The sequence below is a fragment of the Mobula birostris genome, chromosome 1, assembly GCF_030028105.1.
Source record: "Mobula birostris isolate sMobBir1 chromosome 1, sMobBir1.hap1, whole genome shotgun sequence".
Classification (NCBI taxonomy): domain Eukaryota; kingdom Metazoa; phylum Chordata; class Chondrichthyes; order Myliobatiformes; family Myliobatidae; genus Mobula; species Mobula birostris.
This window is the reverse complement of record NC_092370.1, coordinates 246,962,396-246,977,545: the sequence shown is the minus strand read 5'-3', so window position 1 is coordinate 246,977,545 and position 15,150 is coordinate 246,962,396.

Sequence of the window (15,150 nt, the reverse complement as noted above, 5' to 3'; positions counted from 1 at the left end):
TAAACACAATGCCCGCTCAACACCCTCTCAGAAACACAATGACAGATCAGCACAGTAAACACAACACACGATTAGCACCTTCTAAGAAACACAATGCCAACTCTGCAGCATAAACACAATGCACGATCAGCACCCTCTCAGATACACAATGCCCAATCAGTACCCTCTCAGAAACACAATGCCCGATCAGCATCATCTCAGAAACACAATGCCTGATCAGCACCCCCGCAGAAACACAATGCCTGATCAGCACCCTCCCAGAAACACAATGCCTAATGAGCACCCTCTCAGAAACACAATGCCCACTCAGCACCCTCTCAGAAACACAATGCCCACTCAGCAACCTCCCAGAAACACAATGCCTGATCAGTACCCTCTCAGAAACACAATGCCCCCTCAGCACCCTCTCAGAAACTCAATGCCCACTCAGCACCCTCTGAGAAACACAATGCCTGATCAGCACCCTCTCAGAAACACAATGCCCAATCAAACTCCTCACAGAAACACAATGCCTGATCAGCACCCTCTCAGGAACACAATGTCTGATCAGCACCCTCTCAGAAACACAATGCCTGCTCAGCAACCTCTCAGAAACAAACTGCCCAATCAGCACCCTCTCAGAAACACAATGCCTGCTCAGCACCCTCTCAGAAACACAATGCCCACTCAACACCCTCTCAAAAACGCAATGCCCGGTCAGCACCCTAAACACAATGCCCGCTCAACACCCTCCCAGAAACACAATGCCTGATCAGTACCCTCTCAAAAACACAATGCCCGATCAGCACCCTTTCAGACACACAATGCCAGCTCAGCACCCTCTCAGAAACACAATGCCTGATCAGCACCCTCTCAGAAACACAATGCCCAATCAAACTCCTCTCAGAAACACAATGCCTGATCAGCACCCTCTCAGGAACACAATGTCTGATCAGCAACCTCTCAGAAACACACTGCCCAATCAGCACCCTCTCAGAAACACAATGCCTACTCAGCACCCTCTCAGAAACACAATGCCCACTCAACACCCTCTCAGAAACACAATGCCCGCTCAGCATCCTCTCAGAAACACAATGTCTACTCAACACCCTTTCAGAAAAACAATGCCCAATCAGTACCCTCTCAGAAACACCATGACTACTCAGCACCGTGAACACAATACTCGATCAGCACCCTCTCAGAAACACAATGCCTGATCAGCACCCTGCTAGAAACACAATGCCTGATCAGCACCCTCTCAGAAACACAATGCCTGCTCAGCACTTTCTCAGAAACATAATGCCCACTCAGCATCCTCTCAGAAACACAATGCCTGATCAGCACCCCCGCAGAAACACAATGCCTGATCAGCACCCTCCCAGAAACACAATGCCTAATTAGCACCCTCTCAGAAACACAATGCCCACTCAGCACCCTCTCAGAAACACAATGCCCACTCAGCAACCTCCCAGAAACACAATGCCTGATCAGTACCCTCTCAGAAACACAATGCCCCCTCAGCACCCTCTCAGAAACACAATGCCCACTCAGCACCCTCTGAGAAACACAATGCCTGATCAGCACCCTCTCAGAAACACAATGCCCAATCAAACTCCTCTCAGAAACACAATGCCTGATCAGCACCCTCTCAGGAACACAATGTCTGATCAGCACCCTCTCAGAAACACAATGCCTGCTCAGCAACCTCTCAGAAACAAACTGCCCAATCAGCACCCTCTCAGAAACACAATGCCTGCTCAGCACCCTCTCAGAAACACAATGCCCACTCAACACCCTCTCAAAAACGCAATGCCCGGTCAGCACCCTAAACACAATGCCCGCTCAACACCCTCCCAGAAACACAATGCCTGATCAGTACCCTCTCAGAAACACAATGCCCGATCAGCACCCTTTCAGACACACAATGCCAGCTCAGCACCCTCTCAGAAACACAATGCCTGATCAGCACCCTCTCAGAAACACAATGCCCAATCAAACTCCTCTCAGAAACACAATGCCTGATCAGCACCCTCTCAGGAACACAATGTCTGATCAGCACCCTCTCAGAAACACAATGCCTGCTCAGCAACCTCTCAGAAACACACTGCCCAATCAGCACCCTCTCAGAAACACAATGCCTACTCAGCACCCTCTCAGAAACACAATGCCCACTCAACACCCTCTCAGAAACACAATGCCCGCTCAGCATCCTCTCAGAAACACAATGTCTACTCAACACCCTTTCAGAAAAACAATGCCCAATCAGTACCCTCTCAGAAACACCATGACTACTCAGCACCGTGAACACAATACTCGATCAGCACCCTCTCAGAAACACAATGCCTGATCAGCACCCTGCTAGAAACACAATGCCTGATCAGCACCCTCTCAGAAACACAATGCCTGCTCAGCACTTTCTCAGAAACATAATGCCCACTCAGCATCCTCTCAGAAACACAATGCCTGATCAGCACCCTTCCAGAAACACAATGCCCAATCAGCACCCTCTCAGAAACACAATGCTCGATCAGTACCCTCTCAGAAACACACTGCCCAATCAGCACACTCTCAGAAACACAATGCCTGCTCAGCACCCTCTCAGAAACACAATGTGTACTCAACACCCCTTCAGAAAAACAATGCCCAATTAGTACCCTCTCAGAAACACAATGCCTGCTCAGCACCGTAAACACAATGCTCGATCAGCACCCTCTCAGAAACACAATGCCCGGTCTGCACCCTAAACACAATGCCTGCTCAGCATCCTCTCAGAAGCACAATGCCCAATCAGCACCCTCTCAGAAATACAATGCCCGATCAGCACCCTCTCAGAAACACAATGCCCGATAAGCACCCTCTCAGAAACACAATGCCCGATCAGCACCCTCTGAGAAATACAATGCCCAATCAGCACGCTCTCAGAAACACCATGACTACTCAGCACTGTAAACACAATGCTCGATCAGCACCCTCTCAGAAACACAATGCCCAGTCAGCTCCCTAAACACAATGCCCGCTCAACACCCTCTCAGAAACACACTGCCCAATCACCACCCTTTTAGAAACACAATGCCTGCTCAGCACCCTCTCAGAAACACAATGCCCACTCAACACCCTCTCAGAAACACAATGCCCGCTCAGCATCCTCTCAGAAACACAATGTCTACTCAACACCCTTTCAGAAAAACAATGCCCAATCAGTACCCTCTCAGAAACACAATGCCTGCTCAGCACCGTAAACACAATGCTCGATCAGCAACCTCTCAGAAACACAATGCCCGGTCTGCTCCCTAAACACAATGCCCGATCAGCAGCCTCTCAGAAACACAATGCCCGCTCAGCACCATTTCAGAAACACAATGCCTGCTCAGCATCCTCTCAGAAACACAATGCCCAATCAGCACCCTCTGAGAAATACAATGCCCAATCAGCACCCTCCCAGAAACACAATGCCTGAACAGCACCCTCTCAGAAACACAATGCCTGCTCAGCACTTTCTCAGAAACATAATGCCCACTCAGCATCCTCTCAGAAACACAATGCCTGATCAGCACCCTTCCAGAAACACAATGCCCAATCAGCACCCTCTCAGAATCACAATGCTCGATCAGCACCCTCTCAGAAACACAATGCCCACTCAACACCCTCTGAGAAACACAATACCCGATCAGCACCCTCTGAGAAATACAATGCCCAATCAGTAGCTTCTTGGAAACACAATGCCTGCTCAGCATCCTCTCAGAAACACAATGTCTACTCAACACCCTTTCAGAAAAACAATGCCCAATCAGTACCCTCTCAGAAACACAATGCCTGCTCAGCACCGTAAACACAATGCTCGATCAGCACCCTCTCAGAAACACAATGCCCGGTCTGCCCCCTAAACACAATGCCCGCTCAACACCCTCTCATAAACACAATGCCCGATCAGCACCCTGTCAGGAACACAATGCCCGATCAGCAGACTCTCAGAAACACAATGCCCGCTCATCACCATTTCAGAAACACAATGCCTGATCAGCACCCTCTCAGAAACACAATGCCTGATCAGCACCCTTCCAGAAGAACAATGCCTGATCAGCACCCTCTCAGAAACACAATGCCTGCTCAGCACCCTCTCAGAAACATAATGCCCAGTCAGCATCCTCTCAGAAACACAATGCCTGATCAGCACCCTCTCAAAAACACAATGCCCAATCAGCACCCTCTCAGAAACACAATGCTCGATCAGCACCCTCTCAGAAACACACTGCCCAATCAGCACACTTTCAGAAACGCAATGCCCACTCAGCACCCTCTCAGAAACACAATGCCTGCTCAGCATCCTCTCAGAAACACAATGCCCACTCAACACCCTCTCAGAAACACAATGCCCGCTCAGCATCCTCTCAGAAATACAATGTCTACTCAACACCCTTTCAGAAAAACAATGCCCAATCAGTACCCTCTCAGAAACACCATGACTACTCAGCACCGTGAACACAATACTCGATCAGCACCCTCTCAGAAACACAATGCCTGATCAGCACCCTGCTAGAAACACAATGCCTGATCAGCACCCTCTCAGAAACACAATGCCTGCTCAGCACTTTCTCAGAAACATAATGCCCACTCAGCATCCTCTCAGAAACACAATGCCTGATCAGCACCCCCGCAGAAACACAATGCCTGATCAGCACCCTCCCAGAAACACAATGCCTAATTAGCACCCTCTCAGAAACACAATGCCCACTCAGCACCCTCTCAGAAACACAATGCCCACTCAGCAACCTCCCAGAAACACAATGCCTGATCAGTACCCTCTCAGAAACACAATGCCCCCTCAGCACCCTCTCAGAAACACAATGCCCACTCAGCACCCTCTGAGAAACACAATGCCTGATCAGCACCCTCTCAGAAACACAATGCCCAATCAAACTCCTCTCAGAAACACAATGCCTGATCAGCACCCTCTCAGGAACACAATGTCTGATCAGCACCCTCTCAGAAACACAATGCCTGCTCAGCAACCTCTCAGAAACAAACTGCCCAATCAGCACCCTCTCAGAAACACAATGCCTGCTCAGCACCCTCTCAGAAACACAATGCCCACTCAACACCCTCTCAAAAACGCAATGCCCGGTCAGCACCCTAAACACAATGCCCGCTCAACACCCTCCCAGAAACACAATGCCTGATCAGTACCCTCTCAGAAACACAATGCCCGATCAGCACCCTTTCAGACACACAATGCCAGCTCAGCACCCTCTCAGAAACACAATGCCTGATCAGCACCCTCTCAGAAACACAATGCCCAATCAAACTCCTCTCAGAAACACAATGCCTGATCAGCACCCTCTCAGGAACACAATGTCTGATCAGCACCCTCTCAGAAACACAATGCCTGCTCAGCAACCTCTCAGAAACACACTGCCCAATCAGCACCCTCTCAGAAACACAATGCCTACTCAGCACCCTCTCAGAAACACAATGCCCACTCAACACCCTCTCAGAAACACAATGCCCGCTCAGCATCCTCTCAGAAACACAATGTCTGCTCAACACCCTTTCAGAAAAACAATGCCCAATCAGTACCCTCTCAGAAACACCATGACTACTCAGCACCGTGAACACAATACTCGATCAGCACCCTCTCAGAAACACAATGCCTGATCAGCAACCTGCTAGAAACACAATGCCCGATCAGCACCCTGTCAGGAACACAATGCCCGATCAGCAGACTCTCAGAAACACAATGCCCGCTCATCACCATTTCAGAAACACAATGCCTGATCAGCACCCTCTCAGAAACACAATGCCTGATCAGCACCCTTCCAGAAGAACAATGCCTGATCAGCACCCTCTCAGAAACACAATGCCTGCTCAGCACCCTCTCAGAAACACAATGCCCCCTCAGCACCCTCTCAGAAACACAATGCCCACTCAGCACCCTCTGAGAAACACAATGCCTGATCAGCACCCTCTCAGAAACACAATGCCCAATCAAACTCCTCTCAGAAACACAATGCCTGATCAGCACCCTCTCAGGAACACAATGTCTGATCAGCACCCTCTCAGAAACACAATGCCTGCTCAGCAACCTCTCAGAAACAAACTGCCCAATCAGCACCCTCTCAGAAACACAATGCCTGCTCAGCACCCTCTCAGAAACACAATGCCCACTCAACACCCTCTCAAAAACGCAATGCCCGGTCAGCACCCTAAACACAATGCCCGCTCAACACCCTCCCAGAAACACAATGCCTGATCAGTACCCTCTCAGAAACACAATGCCCGATCAGCACCCTTTCAGACACACAATGCCAGCTCAGCACCCTCTCAGAAACACAATGCCTGATCAGCACCCTCTCAGAAACACAATGCCCAATCAAACTCCTCTCAGAAACACAATGCCTGATCAGCACCCTCTCAGGAACACAATGTCTGATCAGCACCCTCTCAGAAACACAATGCCTGCTCAGCAACCTCTCAGAAACACACTGCCCAATCAGCACCCTCTCAGAAACACAATGCCTACTCAGCACCCTCTCAGAAACACAATGCCCACTCAACACCCTCTCAGAAACACAATGCCCGCTCAGCATCCTCTCAGAAACACAATGTCTACTCAACACCCTTTCAGAAAAACAATGCCCAATCAGTACCCTCTCAGAAACACCATGACTACTCAGCACCGTGAACACAATACTCGATCAGCACCCTCTCAGAAACACAATGCCTGATCAGCACCCTGCTAGAAACACAATGCCTGATCAGCACCCTCTCAGAAACACAATGCCTGCTCAGCACTTTCTCAGAAACATAATGCCCACTCAGCATCCTCTCAGAAACACAATGCCTGATCAGCACCCTTCCAGAAACACAATGCCCAATCAGCACCCTCTCAGAAACACAATGCTCGATCAGTACCCTCTCAGAAACACACTGCCCAATCAGCACACTCTCAGAAACACAATGCCTGCTCAGCATCCTCTCAGAAACACAATGTGTACTCAACACCCCTTCAGAAAAACAATGCCCAATTAGTACCCTCTCAGAAACACAATGCCTGCTCAGCACCGTAAACACAATGCTCGATCAGCACCCTCTCAGAAACACAATGCCCGGTCTGCACCCTAAACACAATGCCTGCTCAGCATCCTCTCAGAAGCACAATGCCCAATCAGCACCCTCTCAGAAATACAATGCCCGATCAGCACCCTCTCAGAAACACAATGCCCGATAAGCACCCTCTCAGAAACACAATGCCCGATCAGCACCCTCTGAGAAATACAATGCCCAATCAGCACGCTCTCAGAAACACCATGACTACTCAGCACTGTAAACACAATGCTCGATCAGCACCCTCTCAGAAACACAATGCCCAGTCAGCTCCCTAAACACAATGCCCGCTCAACACCCTCTCAGAAACACACTGCCCAATCACCACCCTTTTAGAAACACAATGCCTGCTCAGCACCCTCTCAGAAACACAATGCCCACTCAACACCCTCTCAGAAACACAATGCCCGCTCAGCATCCTCTCAGAAACACAATGTCTACTCAACACCCTTTCAGAAAAACAATGCCCAATCAGTACCCTCTCAGAAACACAATGCCTGCTCAGCACCGTAAACACAATGCTCGATCAGCAACCTCTCAGAAACACAATGCCCGGTCTGCTCCCTAAACACAATGCCCGATCAGCAGCCTCTCAGAAACACAATGCCCGCTCAGCACCATTTCAGAAACACAATGCCTGCTCAGCATCCTCTCAGAAACACAATGCCCAATCAGCACCCTCTGAGAAATACAATGCCCAATCAGCACCCTCCCAGAAACACAATGCCTGAACAGCACCCTCTCAGAAACACAATGCCTGCTCAGCACTTTCTCAGAAACATAATGCCCACTCAGCATCCTCTCAGAAACACAATGCCTGATCAGCACCCTTCCAGAAACACAATGCCCAATCAGCACCCTCTCAGAATCACAATGCTCGATCAGCACCCTCTCAGAAACACAATGCCCACTCAACACCCTCTGAGAAACACAATACCCGATCAGCACCCTCTGAGAAATACAATGCCCAATCAGTAGCTTCTTGGAAACACAATGCCTGCTCAGCATCCTCTCAGAAACACAATGTCTACTCAACACCCTTTCAGAAAAACAATGCCCAATCAGTACCCTCTCAGAAACACAATGCCTGCTCAGCACCGTAAACACAATGCTCGATCAGCACCCTCTCAGAAACACAATGCCCGGTCTGCCCCCTAAACACAATGCCCGCTCAACACCCTCTCATAAACACAATGCCCGATCAGCACCCTGTCAGGAACACAATGCCCGATCAGCAGACTCTCAGAAACACAATGCCCGCTCATCACCATTTCAGAAACACAATGCCTGATCAGCACCCTCTCAGAAACACAATGCCTGATCAGCACCCTTCCAGAAGAACAATGCCTGATCAGCACCCTCTCAGAAACACAATGCCTGCTCAGCACCCTCTCAGAAACATAATGCCCAGTCAGCATCCTCTCAGAAACACAATGCCTGATCAGCACCCTCTCAAAAACACAATGCCCAATCAGCACCCTCTCAGAAACACAATGCTCGATCAGCACCCTCTCAGAAACACACTGCCCAATCAGCACACTTTCAGAAACGCAATGCCCACTCAGCACCCTCTCAGAAACACAATGCCTGCTCAGCATCCTCTCAGAAACACAATGCCCACTCAACACCCTCTCAGAAACACAATGCCCGCTCAGCATCCTCTCAGAAATACAATGTCTACTCAACACCCTTTCAGAAAAACAATGCCCAATCAGTACCCTCTCAGAAACACCATGACTACTCAGCACCGTGAACACAATACTCGATCAGCACCCTCTCAGAAACACAATGCCTGATCAGCACCCTGCTAGAAACACAATGCCTGATCAGCACCCTCTCAGAAACACAATGCCTGCTCAGCACTTTCTCAGAAACATAATGCCCACTCAGCATCCTCTCAGAAACACAATGCCTGATCAGCACCCCCGCAGAAACACAATGCCTGATCAGCACCCTCCCAGAAACACAATGCCTAATTAGCACCCTCTCAGAAACACAATGCCCACTCAGCACCCTCTCAGAAACACAATGCCCACTCAGCAACCTCCCAGAAACACAATGCCTGATCAGTACCCTCTCAGAAACACAATGCCCCCTCAGCACCCTCTCAGAAACACAATGCCCACTCAGCACCCTCTGAGAAACACAATGCCTGATCAGCACCCTCTCAGAAACACAATGCCCAATCAAACTCCTCTCAGAAACACAATGCCTGATCAGCACCCTCTCAGGAACACAATGTCTGATCAGCACCCTCTCAGAAACACAATGCCTGCTCAGCAACCTCTCAGAAACAAACTGCCCAATCAGCACCCTCTCAGAAACACAATGCCTGCTCAGCACCCTCTCAGAAACACAATGCCCACTCAACACCCTCTCAAAAACGCAATGCCCGGTCAGCACCCTAAACACAATGCCCGCTCAACACCCTCCCAGAAACACAATGCCTGATCAGTACCCTCTCAGAAACACAATGCCCGATCAGCACCCTTTCAGACACACAATGCCAGCTCAGCACCCTCTCAGAAACACAATGCCTGATCAGCACCCTCTCAGAAACACAATGCCCAATCAAACTCCTCTCAGAAACACAATGCCTGATCAGCACCCTCTCAGGAACACAATGTCTGATCAGCACCCTCTCAGAAACACAATGCCTGCTCAGCAACCTCTCAGAAACACACTGCCCAATCAGCACCCTCTCAGAAACACAATGCCTACTCAGCACCCTCTCAGAAACACAATGCCCACTCAACACCCTCTCAGAAACACAATGCCCGCTCAGCATCCTCTCAGAAACACAATGTCTGCTCAACACCCTTTCAGAAAAACAATGCCCAATCAGTACCCTCTCAGAAACACCATGACTACTCAGCACCGTGAACACAATACTCGATCAGCACCCTCTCAGAAACACAATGCCTGATCAGCAACCTGCTAGAAACACAATGCCCGATCAGCACCCTGTCAGGAACACAATGCCCGATCAGCAGACTCTCAGAAACACAATGCCCGCTCATCACCATTTCAGAAACACAATGCCTGATCAGCACCCTCTCAGAAACACAATGCCTGATCAGCACCCTTCCAGAAGAACAATGCCTGATCAGCACCCTCTCAGAAACACAATGCCTGCTCAGCACCCTCTCAGAAACACAATGCCCCCTCAGCACCCTCTCAGAAACACAATGCCCACTCAGCACCCTCTGAGAAACACAATGCCTGATCAGCACCCTCTCAGAAACACAATGCCCAATCAAACTCCTCTCAGAAACACAATGCCTGATCAGCACCCTCTCAGGAACACAATGTCTGATCAGCACCCTCTCAGAAACACAATGCCTGCTCAGCAACCTCTCAGAAACAAACTGCCCAATCAGCACCCTCTCAGAAACACAATGCCTGCTCAGCACCCTCTCAGAAACACAATGCCCACTCAACACCCTCTCAAAAACGCAATGCCCGGTCAGCACCCTAAACACAATGCCCGCTCAACACCCTCCCAGAAACACAATGCCTGATCAGTACCCTCTCAGAAACACAATGCCCGATCAGCACCCTTTCAGACACACAATGCCAGCTCAGCACCCTCTCAGAAACACAATGCCTGATCAGCACCCTCTCAGAAACACAATGCCCAATCAAACTCCTCTCAGAAACACAATGCCTGATCAGCACCCTCTCAGGAACACAATGTCTGATCAGCACCCTCTCAGAAACACAATGCCTGCTCAGCAACCTCTCAGAAACACACTGCCCAATCAGCACCCTCTCAGAAACACAATGCCTACTCAGCACCCTCTCAGAAACACAATGCCCACTCAACACCCTCTCAGAAACACAATGCCCGCTCAGCATCCTCTCAGAAACACAATGTCTACTCAACACCCTTTCAGAAAAACAATGCCCAATCAGTACCCTCTCAGAAACACCATGACTACTCAGCACCGTGAACACAATACTCGATCAGCACCCTCTCAGAAACACAATGCCTGATCAGCACCCTGCTAGAAACACAATGCCTGATCAGCACCCTCTCAGAAACACAATGCCTGCTCAGCACTTTCTCAGAAACATAATGCCCACTCAGCATCCTCTCAGAAACACAATGCCTGATCAGCACCCTTCCAGAAACACAATGCCCAATCAGCACCCTCTCAGAAACACAATGCTCGATCAGTACCCTCTCAGAAACACACTGCCCAATCAGCACACTCTCAGAAACACAATGCCTGCTCAGCATCCTCTCAGAAACACAATGTGTACTCAACACCCCTTCAGAAAAACAATGCCCAATTAGTACCCTCTCAGAAACACAATGCCTGCTCAGCACCGTAAACACAATGCTCGATCAGCACCCTCTCAGAAACACAATGCCCGGTCTGCACCCTAAACACAATGCCTGCTCAGCATCCTCTCAGAAGCACAATGCCCAATCAGCACCCTCTCAGAAATACAATGCCCGATCAGCACCCTCTCAGAAACACAATGCCCGATAAGCACCCTCTCAGAAACACAATGCCCGATCAGCACCCTCTGAGAAATACAATGCCCAATCAGCACGCTCTCAGAAACACCATGACTACTCAGCACTGTAAACACAATGCTCGATCAGCACCCTCTCAGAAACACAATGCCCAGTCAGCTCCCTAAACACAATGCCCGCTCAACACCCTCTCAGAAACACACTGCCCAATCACCACCCTTTTAGAAACACAATGCCTGCTCAGCACCCTCTCAGAAACACAATGCCCACTCAACACCCTCTCAGAAACACAATGCCCGCTCAGCATCCTCTCAGAAACACAATGTCTACTCAACACCCTTTCAGAAAAACAATGCCCAATCAGTACCCTCTCAGAAACACAATGCCTGCTCAGCACCGTAAACACAATGCTCGATCAGCAACCTCTCAGAAACACAATGCCCGGTCTGCTCCCTAAACACAATGCCCGATCAGCAGCCTCTCAGAAACACAATGCCCGCTCAGCACCATTTCAGAAACACAATGCCTGCTCAGCATCCTCTCAGAAACACAATGCCCAATCAGCACCCTCTGAGAAATACAATGCCCAATCAGCACCCTCCCAGAAACACAATGCCTGAACAGCACCCTCTCAGAAACACAATGCCTGCTCAGCACTTTCTCAGAAACATAATGCCCACTCAGCATCCTCTCAGAAACACAATGCCTGATCAGCACCCTTCCAGAAACACAATGCCCAATCAGCACCCTCTCAGAATCACAATGCTCGATCAGCACCCTCTCAGAAACACAATGCCCACTCAACACCCTCTGAGAAACACAATACCCGATCAGCACCCTCTGAGAAATACAATGCCCAATCAGTAGCTTCTTGGAAACACAATGCCTGCTCAGCATCCTCTCAGAAACACAATGTCTACTCAACACCCTTTCAGAAAAACAATGCCCAATCAGTACCCTCTCAGAAACACAATGCCTGCTCAGCACCGTAAACACAATGCTCGATCAGCACCCTCTCAGAAACACAATGCCCGGTCTGCCCCCTAAACACAATGCCCGCTCAACACCCTCTCATAAACACAATGCCCGATCAGCACCCTGTCAGGAACACAATGCCCGATCAGCAGACTCTCAGAAACACAATGCCCGCTCATCACCATTTCAGAAACACAATGCCTGATCAGCACCCTCTCAGAAACACAATGCCTGATCAGCACCCTTCCAGAAGAACAATGCCTGATCAGCACCCTCTCAGAAACACAATGCCTGCTCAGCACCCTCTCAGAAACATAATGCCCAGTCAGCATCCTCTCAGAAACACAATGCCTGATCAGCACCCTCTCAAAAACACAATGCCCAATCAGCACCCTCTCAGAAACACAATGCTCGATCAGCACCCTCTCAGAAACACACTGCCCAATCAGCACACTTTCAGAAACGCAATGCCCACTCAGCACCCTCTCAGAAACACAATGCCTGCTCAGCATCCTCTCAGAAACACAATGCCCACTCAACACCCTCTCAGAAACACAATGCCCGCTCAGCATCCTCTCAGAAATACAATGTCTACTCAACACCCTTTCAGAAAAACAATGCCCAATCAGTACCCTCTCAGAAACACCATGACTACTCAGCACCGTGAACACAATACTCGATCAGCACCCTCTCAGAAACACAATGCCTGATCAGCACCCTGCTAGAAACACAATGCCTGATCAGCACCCTCTCAGAAACACAATGCCTGCTCAGCACTTTCTCAGAAACATAATGCCCACTCAGCATCCTCTCAGAAACACAATGCCTGATCAGCACCCCCGCAGAAACACAATGCCTGATCAGCACCCTCCCAGAAACACAATGCCTAATTAGCACCCTCTCAGAAACACAATGCCCACTCAGCACCCTCTCAGAAACACAATGCCCACTCAGCAACCTCCCAGAAACACAATGCCTGATCAGTACCCTCTCAGAAACACAATGCCCCCTCAGCACCCTCTCAGAAACACAATGCCCACTCAGCACCCTCTGAGAAACACAATGCCTGATCAGCACCCTCTCAGAAACACAATGCCCAATCAAACTCCTCTCAGAAACACAATGCCTGATCAGCACCCTCTCAGGAACACAATGTCTGATCAGCACCCTCTCAGAAACACAATGCCTGCTCAGCAACCTCTCAGAAACAAACTGCCCAATCAGCACCCTCTCAGAAACACAATGCCTGCTCAGCACCCTCTCAGAAACACAATGCCCACTCAACACCCTCTCAAAAACGCAATGCCCGGTCAGCACCCTAAACACAATGCCCGCTCAACACCCTCCCAGAAACACAATGCCTGATCAGTACCCTCTCAGAAACACAATGCCCGATCAGCACCCTTTCAGACACACAATGCCAGCTCAGCACCCTCTCAGAAACACAATGCCTGATCAGCACCCTCTCAGAAACACAATGCCCAATCAAACTCCTCTCAGAAACACAATGCCTGATCAGCACCCTCTCAGGAACACAATGTCTGATCAGCACCCTCTCAGAAACACAATGCCTGCTCAGCAACCTCTCAGAAACACACTGCCCAATCAGCACCCTCTCAGAAACACAATGCCTACTCAGCACCCTCTCAGAAACACAATGCCCACTCAACACCCTCTCAGAAACACAATGCCCGCTCAGCATCCTCTCAGAAACACAATGTCTGCTCAACACCCTTTCAGAAAAACAATGCCCAATCAGTACCCTCTCAGAAACACCATGACTACTCAGCACCGTGAACACAATACTCGATCAGCACCCTCTCAGAAACACAATGCCTGATCAGCAACCTGCTAGAAACACAATGCCTGATCAGCACCCTGTCAGAAACACAATGCCTGCTCAGCACTTTCTCAGAAACATAATGCCCACTCAGCATCCTCTCAGAAACACAATGCCTGATCAGCACCCTTCCAGAAACACAATGCCCAATCAGCACCCTCTCAGAAACACAATGCTTGATCAGTACCCTCTCAGAAACACACTGCCCAATCAGCACACTCTCAGAAACACAATGCCTGCTCAGCATCCTCTCAGAAACACAATGTGTACTCAACACCCCTTCAGAAAAACAATGCCCAATCAGTACCCTCTCAGAAACACAATGCCTGCTCAGCACCGTAAACACAATGCTCGATCAGCACCCTCTCAGAAACACAATGCCCGGTCTGCACCCTAAACACAATGCCTGCTCAGCATCCTCTCAGAAGCACAATGCCCAATCAGCACCCTCTCAGAAATACAATGCCCGATCAGCACCCTCTCAGAAACACAATGCCCGATAAGCACTTTCTCAGAAACACAATGCCCGATCAGCACCCTCTGAGAAATACAATGCCCAATCAGCACGCTCTCAGAAACACCATGACTACTCAGCACTGTAAACACAATGCTCGATCAGCACCCTCTCAGAAACACAATGCCCAGTCAGCACCCTAAACACAATGCCCGCTCAACACCCTCTCAGAAACACACTGCCCAATCAGCACCCTTTTAGAAACACAATGCCTGCTCAGCACCCTCTCAGAAACACAATGCCCACTCAACACCC